The 12,315-nt window shown below is 50.3% G+C and overlaps 1 protein-coding gene across 1 annotated transcript in view; it reads left to right on the forward strand.

The window, feature by feature from the left end:
- Positions 1–12,315, forward strand: part of upb1 (ureidopropionase, beta) — a 152,441-nt gene that overhangs the window by 131,139 nt on the left and 8,987 nt on the right. The window lies entirely within an intron of this gene.

A 12,315-nucleotide genomic window follows, 5' to 3' on the forward strand; every position in this document is an offset into this window, starting at 1 on the left:
CTGCCATGTCAGCCAGGCCTTCAGGTCCAGAGAGACACCCCTCCATGGCATCTGGGGCCCTTATGACACAAACCTCTGATCTTGCATAGTCATTACCCTAAGTATTTTGGGAGTAACCAAATATTAGCTGGGTCCATAGCTTAGCAGTGTGCAGGTGGACAAGTGGGGACTGCTGTAGGGCTGATATCAAGCTGTAAATCCAGACACAACCAGGCCACCAGGGACCTATAAGATGCTCAATTATTGGTCGAGATGTAACCTGCACTCAAACCTGACAGTCATCACATTGAGGCTATTGAAAGAAACCATTGAAAGACGTACCAATTGAAATTGACTCTCACATGGCTCAACATTCAAGCATACACAGATCACATGAACCATTCTTCAGTGCAGAAGTATCAGCTGAATAAACCAGACTGCAACAGCTATACTCATGAGGCCATATTATAGCATCTTCAGTCAATATGCATTGCCCAATTAGCATGTTGAGGAGCCAGAGGCCTTGCTCATGACTCTGCTGTGCACAGAAAGACGACTCTGTAACGCGATGGCGCCAGACACCAGGGCCTGAAGCAAACGATGGGAGATATCTGAGATGGGGCAGCCTCTGCCAAACTTATGATCTCAGAACATTACATCTGATCAAAGAGCCATTCACTAGATAAGTTCACAGAAATATGTGCATAGTACATAGATTGTGAACGCCCATGCTCTTTGAAATCTCAAACTGTCTTATTCTAACGCTGTGTCTAGATGCATCCCTGACCTCCGAGGCAGAGGTAAAGACTGTGATGCGCTATTCAGACATGAGGCTTGAAGCTCAGTAAATGAAAGGCTTTTATTTACTGTTAACGAAGCTACCAGAACTTATGTACACTATCCCAGACTGAAGGGGTCCCGGCCAGAGCAGGGACTCTTATACCTCTCCCAGGAGGCGGAGCCCGACTGGGATGTGCCACAACACTACAGTACCAAGGTGTAACAACCCCACCCTAACCCCAACAGCAACAATAGCACAATCCAACAGTAACATATGTACATCCTTGTAGTACTGGCCAGCCCCAGGCTCAGCACTATCCAGTGGGAACCAACGATGGTTCACCACATTCACCCCTCCTTTGAGAACAAAGGCCGGCGGGGTACAAAAAAACAGAATAAAGTGTCAGCAGTCTATAAGTTCAGACGGTCAGGGGGACCGCACCGTCGTTGTGACCTCCTCAATACCGGCGGTGACACTGGAGTAGGCACTTGCGGTGGCGTTCTCCCCAAAGCGGCGTCCAGCTGTTCTTCCACGGACTCACAGGCCGGTCGACCCTGAGGTGACGGTAGTCCAGGGGATCCTGACACGCCCTGCGGTGGCGACCATCTTCTGGGCTCAGGCAAGCTGTACATGGGAGTAAAATGGTTAAGCAATGGTCCCGATGCTGCCCGCGCCGTGTCCGGGGAAGAAACAAGAGATAAAGGGTTTGTAACAGGGGGTATGGGAGCGACAGGGGTTGCTTCGTCCCCTGCTGGCGCCAGGTTTCGGATCGAGACCGTGTCCTCTCGCCCGTCAGGGTATGCCACATAGGCATACTGAGGGTTGGCGTGGAGGAGATGGACCTGTTCGACCAACGGGTCGGACTTGCGGGCCCTTACATGTCGCCGCAGGAGGACGGGTCCTGAGTACGTCAACCAAGACGGTAATGAGGCCCCCAAGGAAGACTTCCGACGGAATGAGAACATCCTCTCGTGGGGAGTAGCATTGGTTGCCGTATACAGGAGGGAGCGAATAGAATGGAGCGCATCAGGGAGCACCTCTTGCCAACGGGAGACTGGAAGACCTTTTGACTTCAACGCCAGTAAGACAGCCTTCCAGACTGTAGCATTCTCGCGTTCCACCTGTCCATTACCCCTAGGGTTGTAGCTCGTGGTCCTACTAGAGGCAATCTCGTATGAGAGCAGGAATTGCCTCAAGTCATCGCTCATGAACGACGAGCCCCTGTCGCTATGGATGTAGCTGGGGTACCCGAACAGGGTAAAGAGATCACGGAATGCCTTGATAACCGTGGCAGCGGATGTATCAGAGCAGGGAACAACAAAAGGGAACCGAGAGTACTCATCAATGATATTGAGGAAGTACACATTCCGATCTGTTGAGGGAAGGGGGCCCTTATAATCGACACTCAGTCTCTCGAAGGGACGAGTGGCCTTGACTAAATGTGCCCGGTCAGGTCGGTAAAAGTGCGGTTTGCATTCCGCGCAAACCCGACAGCTCCTTGTTACTGACCTGACGTCCTCCACCGAGTAAGGCAGGTTGCGGGCTTTTATAAAGTGGTAGAGCCGAGTGACCCCAGGATGGCACAGGTCATTATGGAGGGCGTGCAAACGGTCCTCCTGTATACGAGCGCATGTTCCACGCGAGAGGGCATCCGAGGGCTCATTGAGTTTCCCTGGACGATACATGATGTCGTAGTTATAGGTGGAGAGTTCAATTCTCCACCGCAAGATCTTGTCATTCTTGATCTTGCCCCTCTGCGTGTTGTTAAACATGAACGCCACGGACCGCTGGTCCGTGATCAGGGTGAACCGTTTTCCCGCCAAGTAATGGCGCCAGTGCCTGACGGCCTCCACAATGGCCTGGGCCTCCTTTTCCACCGCTGAATGCCGAATTTCGGGGCCTTGGAGGGTGCAGGAAAAAAATGCGACGGGCCTGCCCGCCTGGTTAAGTGTGGCGGCCAGGGCGAAATCAGATGCATCGCTCTCCACCTGAAAGGGGATGGACTCGTCTACAGCGTGCATCGTAGCTTTCGCGATGTCGGCTTTCAATTTATCGAAGGCCAATCGGGCCTCTGGCGTTAAGGGAAAAGTCGTGGACTTAATGAGCGGACGGGCTTTATCCGCGTAGTTGGGAACCCACTGCGCATAATAAGAGAAGAAGCCTAAGCATCTTCTCAGTGCTTTTGCACTAGCAGGTAAGGGAAGTTCAGAAAGGGGGCGCATACGGTCTGGATCAGGGCCAATGACCCCGTTTTCCACCACGTATCCTAGGATGGCTAAACGGCACGTACGAAACACACACTTCTCCCTGTTGTAGGTCAAGTTCAGGCGAGATGCAGTGCGTAAGAAGTTCAGGAGGTTTGTGTCGTGGTCCTGCTGGTCATGGCCGCAGATGGTGACATTATCCAGGTACGGGAAGGTAGCCCGCAGCCCGTTCTGGTCCACCATTCGGTCCATAGCACGCTGGAAGACCGAGACCCCATTGGTGACACCAAAGGGAACCCTGAGAAAGTGATACAAGCGACCATCCGCCTCAAAAGCCGTGTATTGTTGGTCCTCTGGGCGAATGGGGAGTTGGTGGTAGGCAGACTTGAGGTCTATGGTGGAGAACACCCGGTACTGTGCAATCTGATTGACCATATCAGATATGCGCGGGAGGGGATACGCATCCAGCTGCGTATATCGGTTAATGGTCTGACTGTAGTCAATGACCATCCGGGGTTTGTTCCCGCTCTTGACCACCACGACCTGCGCTCTCCACGGACTAGCACTGGGTTGTATGATCCTTTCTTTGAGGAGCCGCTGAACCTCAGATCTAATGAAGATCCGATCCTCAGTGCTGTAACGCCTACTTTTAGTCGCGATGGGCTTGCAGCCTGGCACAAGATTCTGGAACAAGGAGGGTGTGGTGATCTTCAGCGTCGAGAGGCTGCAGGCGGTGCGCGTTGGGCAATTTGGAGGCTGCTGCTGTTTTCCCACTGCCAGTGAAGGGAGTGGCCCACCGTACTGTAGGATTACACTCCTCAAGTGGACCATGAAGTTTAGTCCGAGAAGTATTGGCGCGCAAAGATACGGCAACACAAGGAGCTTGAAACGCTCGTAAACTGTGCCTTGCACCTTCAAGGTTACCACGCAACTCCCTAGCACGGCAACAGACCGGGACCTTGATGCCATAGAGATTGTCTGTTTGGCAGGTTGAATCTGGAGTCCACACCGCTTCACAGTGTCTGAGTGGATAAAGCTCTCAGTGCTCCCACTGTCAAACAGACAATAAATCACGTGGTCATTTACCTGGATATTCATCATAGATTTGTCAAGTCTATGAGGCTTGGCCTGGTCCAGGATGATCGACGCCACCGTTGGTTCATGAGCGCCACTGCAGGCAGCTGAAGTCGATGAGGAGGACCCCTGCTGGTCGTTCGTGGTCAGTGTCGACCAACATGGCTGCCCCCATGAATCGCACGTGGGTGAGGGCGCCAAACTCAGCGACCCCTGGTGGTCATACTCCTCCGACTCCATCGACCGTAATGGCGTCGTCCTGGTCTCGCACGTGGACGAACCCTGTGACGACTTCGACGACGAAGACCCGAGCTCTGAAGAATCGCAGGCCGCACTGCCGTTCCTGGGTTTAGATCGGCACACTTTTGAATAATGCCCTTTTTTACCGCATGCGGTGCACAACACAGCTTTAGCGGGACACTTTTGCCGAGTATGCTTCGCTCCTCCACAGAAATAGCACCGCGGGCCGCCCGGGGCTGCTGCCGTCGTCTGGCCCGAATGGGAGCACGCCATTACACAGCATTTCGAACCCGAGGGACGAGGAGGGATTTGCGACTGCTCCTGCCACGTTGTCTCCACATGGTCCTCCGGATATAAAACTAAGCTTTTGGAGGCCGACTCGAGCATCTCTGCTAACTCGATGGCCTGGGTAAGATTAAAGTTACCCTTCTCCAACAGTTTAAGTCGAATGTACGACGATCCGACCCCGGCCACAAACGCATCTCGGGCGAGGTCGTACATGCTCTGCTCAGCCGACACAGCTTTGCAGTCACAGCCCCTGGCTAGCTGTAGGAGCTCATTCGCATAGTCCTCCATCGTTTTGCTAGACTGCCGTCGTCGAGTGGCTAGGAGGTAACGAGCGTGTATCTCATTAGATGGTTTGGTATAGCGCTTCTTTAGAAGCTCGAGGGCCTTAGGATAATTGGTGGCCGCACGGATCGTGAGGTAGACAGTGTCGCTTACCCTCGCATGGAGGACCTGGAGTCTGTCATCATCTGTGGTGACCGCTGCGGAGGCTGCCAGGTAGTCTTCGAAACACTTCAGCCAGTGGTCGAAGGTGTTAGAAGCGCCCACCACACGTGGATCTAGCGTAAGGCGTTCCGGCTTCAGAATTTGCTCCATACTCTCTTTTTTTTCTCGACGAGAGTTTAACGACAGTAAATAAAATTGATGCGCTATTCAGACACGAGGCTTGAAGCTCAGTAAATGAAAGGCTTTTATTTACTGTTAATGAAGCTACCAGAACTTATATACACTATCCCAGACTGAAGGGGTCCCGGCCAGAGCAGGGACTCTTATACCTCTCCCGGGAGGCGGAGCCCGACTGGGATGTGCCACAACACTACAGTACCAAGGTGTAACAACCCCACCCTAACAGCAACAATAGCACAATCCAACAGTAACATATGTACATCCTTGTAGTACTGGCCAGCCCCAGGCTCAGCACTACCCAGTGGGAACCAACGATGGTTCACCACAGACTGCCTGCTAACCACTCTGCCCTGTTGTCTGTGATGACCTTGGCAGGCATCCTCTGAGGGGCTGAGGCCTGGGTGGCCCCGGCTTGCTTGGAGTCTCCTGCTGCAGGTGCCCCCTCCTCGGCCCGAGGAGTTGGAGTTGATGGGGTCACAAGCATTGGGTCCTTGGAGTGGTTAGCTGTCCCAGGAGAGTCCTGGATGGATGCACTCAGTTGTTTGGCTCATTCCTCTCCCTGTGGATGTCCGAATGCCCCTCTCTGGCTCCTTCATGAGAAGGGACTCCTGGAGGGAGATTGAGGAGCCCCATCACCCTCTTGCCTAGCTACTGCTGGAAGCAATGTTGTGTCTGTCCTCATCTGGACCAGGGTCTCCATTGTGGACACCATCCTTCCAGTGTTCATGTCGGGGCCAAGACATTGGACTGAACATGGACAGATTCCTCCGTTCTAATCTGCTAATGAGCTCTGACACTCCCTGCCTGATGTGCCCCATCCTGTCTTTGGAGTTCCAACATCTGTCTGAGGGCTGATCCCCCCCACCCCCCCCCCCGAGCTCCGCCAGCCTGCTCTGCCGCTGCAGAGGGTGAGGGGCCTGAGCTCCAGGATCCCCCCTCCCTCCGATCTGGGATCTCTCCCTGTTGTAGCTGATCGTTTCCGGCATAAAGACAGACGGACAAACTGTGAACAGGATGATGAGCTTGTCTGTCTTCTGTGTGTGCTGAGTAGACCAATGTGCAGGCCAATGATGTGACATGAAATGTAGATGTAACTTTGTCTGTGATGATGTCCCTTGTAATAAAGATAGAAAATGCTGGATAAACTCAGCAGGTCTGGCAGCATCTGTGCGGAGAGAAACACAAGTTAACATTTCCAGTCTGTATGACTGTAGAAGGGTCATGTGGCCTCGGAAGATTAGCTGTTTGTATGAGAGTGTGAGGTGAGACGTTTAGCTTAGCCCGGGCAGAGTGGATGAGATCATTCAGTCTTTTCCTGCCCCAAGCGCTGGCATTGACCACACTGGCAATCTCCTCTCAAGCCCAAGAAGTGAGGCGATTCACTTCTGGCTCCCATCACGGGGGTCTGGCTGCCTGGAGGAGTGCCAGCAGTCCATTGGCACTGAACCTGGGTGCAGGGCATCTGTGTCTTCTCATTGCCATCACTCACCCCAGCAGTTCCTGGTCAAGTGCCATTTAAATATGGCACCCAGAAATAAGAGCCGCTGAGGGTATGGGGGAGGGAGGTGGACGTGTCATATATACATGAGGACAGAAAGCGGATAATCCGTCGCCGCAGCCCATCACACTGGGCAGCAGAAACCACTCCACCTTTCTCAGCCGCCACTGCATTCAGTCTCCAGAACAGAAAATCCAACCCAAAGTTCCATTCCTCAGGAGTGGCTCATGCTGCAGACCACAACTGGGTCTGGCCTGCGGCAAGGCTGAGTAGCCACTCCCCTGGGCCTGTGCCTGGGCCTGCTCTCTTCCCTCCCCACCCCACTGGGACCTGTTCTCCAGCCTAGGCATGCACTCCCCCCCCCCCCTTCCTAGACACAGAGTGTGAATAGAGTCTTACTCAGGTCTTACTAGTTTTCCTACTCATGACAATTGACAATTCAGATTTTTTTCAGCCCAATCTCTCCGGTCTGAAGCTCTGGCAATTCAGTCTGAATTGAAGAAGCATGAGCAATGTGTGGCAAAGCAGATAGCAGCAGTATTCACTGCTAATGATGAAAGAGAGAACAAACAAAGACAAAGAACAGTACAGCACAGGAAAACAGGCCCTTCGGCCCTCTAAGCCTGTGCTGCTCCTTGGTCCAACTAGACCAATCGTTTGTATCCCTCCATTCCCAGGCTGCTCATGTGACTATCCAGTTAAGTCTTAAACGATGTCAGCGTGTCTGCCTCCACCACCCTACTTGGCAGCGCATTCCAGGCCCCCACCACCCTCTGTGTAAAAAACATCCCTCTGATATCTGAGTTATACTTCGCCCCTCTCACCTTGAGCCCGTGACCCCTTGTGATCGTCACTTCTGATCTGGGAAAAAGCTTCCCACTGTTCACCCTATCTATCCCCTTCATAATCTTGTACACCTCTATTAGATCTCCCCTCATTCTCTGTCTTTCCAGGGAGAACAACCCCAGTTTACCCAATCTCTCCTCATAGCTAAGACCCTCCATACCAGGCAACATCCTGGTAAGCCTTCTCTGCACTCTCTCTAAAGCCTCCACATCTTTCTGGTAGTGCGGCGACCAGAACTGGACGCAGTACTCCAAATGTGGCCTAACCAGCGTTCTATACAGCTGCATCATCAGACTCCAGCTTTTATACTCTATACCCCGTCCTATAAAGGCAAGCATACCATATGCCTTCTTCACCATCTTCTCCACCTGTGTTGCCAGCTTCAAGGATTTGTGGACTTGCACACCTAGGTCCCTCTGTGTTTCTATACTCTTGATGGCTCTGCCATTTATTGTATAACTCCTCCCTACATTATTTCTTCCAAAATGCATCACTTCGCATTTATCTGGATTAAATTCCATCTGCCACCTCTCCGCCCAATTTTCCAGCCTATCTATATCCTGCTGTATTGCCCGACAATGCTCTTCGCTATCCGCAAGTCCAGCCATCTTCGTGTCATCCGCAAACTTGTTGATAACACCAGTTACACCTTCTTCCAAATCAATCTTATTGAAACATATAAGATGATTAGAGGTTTAGATAGGGTGGATAGTGATAGCCTTTTTCCTCTGATGGAGAAATCCAGCACGAGGGGGCATGGCTTTAAATTGAGGGGGGGTAGTTATAGAACCGATGTCAGGGGTAGGTTCTTTACCCAGAGGGTGGTGAGGGATTGGAATGCCCTGCCAGCATCAGTAGTAAATGCGCCTAGTTTGGGGGCGTTTAAGAGATCCGTAGATAGGTTCATGGACGAAAAGAAATTGGTTTAGGTTGGAGGGTCACAGTTTTTTTTTTAACTGGTCGGTGCAACATCGTGGGCCGAAGGGCCTGTTCTGCGCTGTAATGTTCTATGTTCTATGTTCTATGTTCTATTTATATATATCACAAATAGCAGAGGTCCCAGTACAGAGCCCTGCGGAACACCACTGGTCACAGATCTCCAGCCGGAAAAAGACCCTTCGACTGCTACCCTCTGTCTCCTATGGCCAAGCCAGTTCTCCACCCATCTAGCCACTTCTCCTTGTATCCCATGAGCCTGAACCTTCTTAACCAACCTGCCATGTGGGACTTTGTCAAATCCCTTACTGAAATCCATATAGACGATATCCACGGCCCTTCCTTCGTCAACCGTTTTTGTCACTTCCTCAAAAAACTCCACCAAATTTGTAAGGCACGACCTCCCTCTTACAAAACCATGCTATCTGTCACTAATGAGATTGTTCCGTTCTAAATGCACGTATATCCTATCTCTAAGAATCCTCTCCAACAACTTCCCTACCACGGACGTCAAGCTCACCGACCTATAATTTCCCGGGTTATCCCTGCTACCCTTCTTAAACAACGGGACCACATTCGCTATCCTCCAATCCTCAGGGACCTCACCTGTGTCCAAAGAAGCGACAAAGATTTCCGTCAGAGGCCCAGCAATTTCATCTCTCGTCTCCTTGAGCAGTCTAGGATAGATGCCATCAGGCCCTGGAGCTTTGTCAGTTTTAATGTTCCCTAAAAAACCTAACACTTCCTCCCTTGTAATGGAGATTTTCTCTAACGGGTCAACACCTCCCTCCGACACACTCCCGGTTAACACGTCCCTCTCCTTCGTGAAAACCGATGCAAAGTATTCATTTAGGATCTCCCCTATTCCCTTGGGTTCTAAGCATAATTCCCCTCCTTTGTCCCTGAGAGGTCCGATTTTCTCCCTGACAACTCTTTTGTTCCTAACATATGAATAGAATGCCTTAGGATTCTCCTTAATCCTGCCTGCCAAGAACATCTCGTGACCTCTTTTTGCCCTTCTAACTCCCCGTTTGACTTCTTTCCTACTCTCTCTGTATTCCTCCAGAGCTCCATCTGTTTTCAGTTGCCTGGACTTAACATACGCCTCCCTTTTCATTTTAATCAGATCCTCAATTTCCCTGGTTATCCACGGCTCTCGAATCCTACCTTTCCTAACTTTCCTTTTTACAGGCACATGCCTATCCTGCAGCCTTATCAATTGTTCCTTAAAAGACTCCCACATGCCAAACGTGGACTTACCCTCGAACATCCTCTCCCAATCAACGTCCACTAATTCCTGCCTAATCCGGCTATAGTTAGCCTTCACCCAATTTAGCACCCTGCCCGTAGGACAGCACTCATCCTTGTCCATTACTATCCTAAAGTTAACAGAATTGTGGTCACTATTTGCCACATGTTCCCCTACCGAAACTTTGACGACCTGACCGGGCTCATTTCCCAGAACTAGGTCCAGTATAGCCCCCTCTCTAGTCAGGCTATCTACATACTGTTCCAAAGAACCTTCCAGTATACATTTTACAAATTCCTCCCCGTCCGGACCCCCAGCTCTAAGCACTTTCCAGTCTATACCAGGGAAATTAAAGTCCCCCACTACAACGACCCTATTTTTTCTGCACCTATCCAGAATCTCCTGACATATCCTTTCCTCCACTTCCCGTGGGCTGTTGGGTGGTCTGTAGTACACCCCCAGCATAGTGACTGCACCCTTCCTGTTTCTGAGTTCCACCCACAGCGACTCAGTACATGACCCCTCTAAGTTGTCTACCCTCTGCACCGCGGTAATATGCTCCCTAACTAATATCGCTACTCCCCCACCTTTTTTAGCCCCTCCTCTGTCTCGCCTAAAACACTTATACCCCGGAATATTCAGCTGCCAGTCCTGTCCTTCTTTTAACCAAGTCTCCGTCACCGCAACCACATCCAAATTCTGTGTAAGTATTAAGGCCCTAAGTTCGTCTGTCTTAGCCGTTACGCTCCTCGCATTGAAGCAGATGCACTCCAGACCTCCAGGCTCACTCAGGTCATCCTCCTCCAGAGTGCTCCTCTTCTTTGCTAGGCTTGCCCTGGCCCCCAGCTCAACCCCAGCCTCAGTACTTACTGACCTACTGTTTTGGTCCCCACCCCCCTGCCACACTAGTTTAAATCCTGCCGAAACACTCTAGCAAAACTCCCAGCCAGGATATTTGCTCCCTTCCAGTTAAGGTGTAACCCATCCTTTCTGTACAGTTGCCATCCTGACTTGAAGACTTCCCAGTTATCTATGAATTTGAAACCCTCCCTCTTGCACCAGTCCTTTAGCCATGCGTTCAACTGTAGAATCTCTCTGTTCCTAGCCTCACTTGCACTAGTCACCGGGAGCAGTCCAGAGATTGCTACCCTGGAGGCCTTACTTTTTAGCCTAGCACCCATCTCCCTGAATTTCTCTCGTATGACCCCCCTGCTCTTCCTACCTACATTCTTTGAAAGAGAGTGGAAAAGTTGAGTCCAGTGTTGACGTTTCAGAGCTGTGAGGAAAAATAATTATGTTATTGAACATAAATTAAAACCTCAGAATGAGGAAGAAATCTCTCTTGCTAGCATAGACTTAGACAAGGCTCAAGTTCAGTGGGCTATGGAAAAACAGGAGACAAGTAGGAAAATGTGTCAACTGAATAAAAAGGATTATCAAGCTTTCTTGGCTGACCATTGAAATAACCAAAGCAGCTAAAGAGCATTTGACTTGGCAGGAAAATGAACTGCTTTCACTAAAGGAGACAATGTGAAGCATGTGTCTCCTGGAAAAAGAGATTGAAGGCCACGTCATGAAGAAGAACCTAAATTGATCCTGAATTTAAACCAGATGAAACAAATTCAGCTGCTGTGAATTTCAGTTCAGATGATTGGCTGGCTCAAACATTTTTGGACATAAAACTACAGACGGGTAAAAAAAACTGGAGATTTTGAAGAAATCATACAGATTCGGAACGTTAACTCTGTTTCTCTCTCCACAGATGCTGCCAGACAGGCTGAGTTTTTCCAGCATTTTCTGTTTCTATATCAGGTGTTAACATCCAGGCAGAATAGTTTGGCACCTGTATTAAAAGGTGAAAGCTCTGAAGCTAGCACCAAAGAAAGCTCTAATGGTGATCTAGTGTCTGACTCCAAATAAAAACAAGGAGTATTGCTAAATCCAGTGCGGCCTTTTGGCTAAGATCAAGTGTATGGTCGGCACCCCATTGTCGGCCGCACTTGGTTGAGGTCATTGGGTTACGCTGAAGCTTCATATGTTTCATATGAAGCAATTTTTAAAAGCGGCATCTCGGCCTTTTGGCTGAGATGCAGATGAGCTCGAGTCTTGGAGGAGGATCCTCCCCCTTCTCCAATCAGCTTGGCTCATGTAGATCAGGCCCAGGACAGGGTGGTTTGGTCGCTCGCCCTGTCTTGTCAGCCTGGATCTGAAATGTCTCAACTTGTTGAGACTCTGAATTGGATTTGATTTGATTGAATTGGAAAAGTATTTTTTAAAAATCCAGTGGTATGTCAGGGAATTCCTTAAGTCCCAGATCATAACAACCAGTATGCAGAAAGTAGATGATTTGTCAGTGATCAGAATTGATGTTCGTGAGGAAGTTTGTCAGACCAAAGAAACCAAAAAGCTGCACGAATACTATCCCTGGATCCAAACAGCCCACCACCCAAACAGGTTTTCAAAAACAGCATGAGAAATATGAAGCTCAGGTGCAACATGTTAGACAAGTACTGGGCAAACTGTAAAGACTGTGTGAAATGGCAAAGGAGACTTCCTGCTCACGTTGGACGAGGGTGAAGCCCCCATTGGTAAAATA

This window comes from Mustelus asterias, chromosome 13, assembly GCF_964213995.1.
Source record: "Mustelus asterias chromosome 13, sMusAst1.hap1.1, whole genome shotgun sequence".
NCBI classification, from domain to species: domain Eukaryota; kingdom Metazoa; phylum Chordata; class Chondrichthyes; order Carcharhiniformes; family Triakidae; genus Mustelus; species Mustelus asterias.